Source organism: Saimiri boliviensis, chromosome 16 (genome assembly GCF_048565385.1).
Source record: "Saimiri boliviensis isolate mSaiBol1 chromosome 16, mSaiBol1.pri, whole genome shotgun sequence".
Taxonomy (NCBI): domain Eukaryota; kingdom Metazoa; phylum Chordata; class Mammalia; order Primates; family Cebidae; genus Saimiri; species Saimiri boliviensis.
Window position 1 is genome coordinate 61,643,116 of NC_133464.1, and position 275 is coordinate 61,643,390.

The following is a 275-nucleotide window of genomic DNA, read 5'->3' on the forward strand; positions in this document are numbered from 1 at the left end:
GGAGGAAGGGAGGGAGGAAAGGAGGGAAAGAAGGAAGGAAAGGCAAGAAAAGAAAAAAAGCATTACGCGCAGGAGAATCAGACTGTGCTCCCGACCGCTTGCTCTCGGTTCAGCTGTCGCTCCCAAGAGTTGGACCGAAAGCCCTCGCTGGCCCAGCAGATGGCGCCGGTGTACGCAGTGCGCCTCCAGGCGCACAGGGGGCGCTCTCGCCCGGGCTTTCGTTCCTTGACTGGGTGACTCTTCCGCCTTCCGAGCCTGCCTCCCCGCCATGCTCC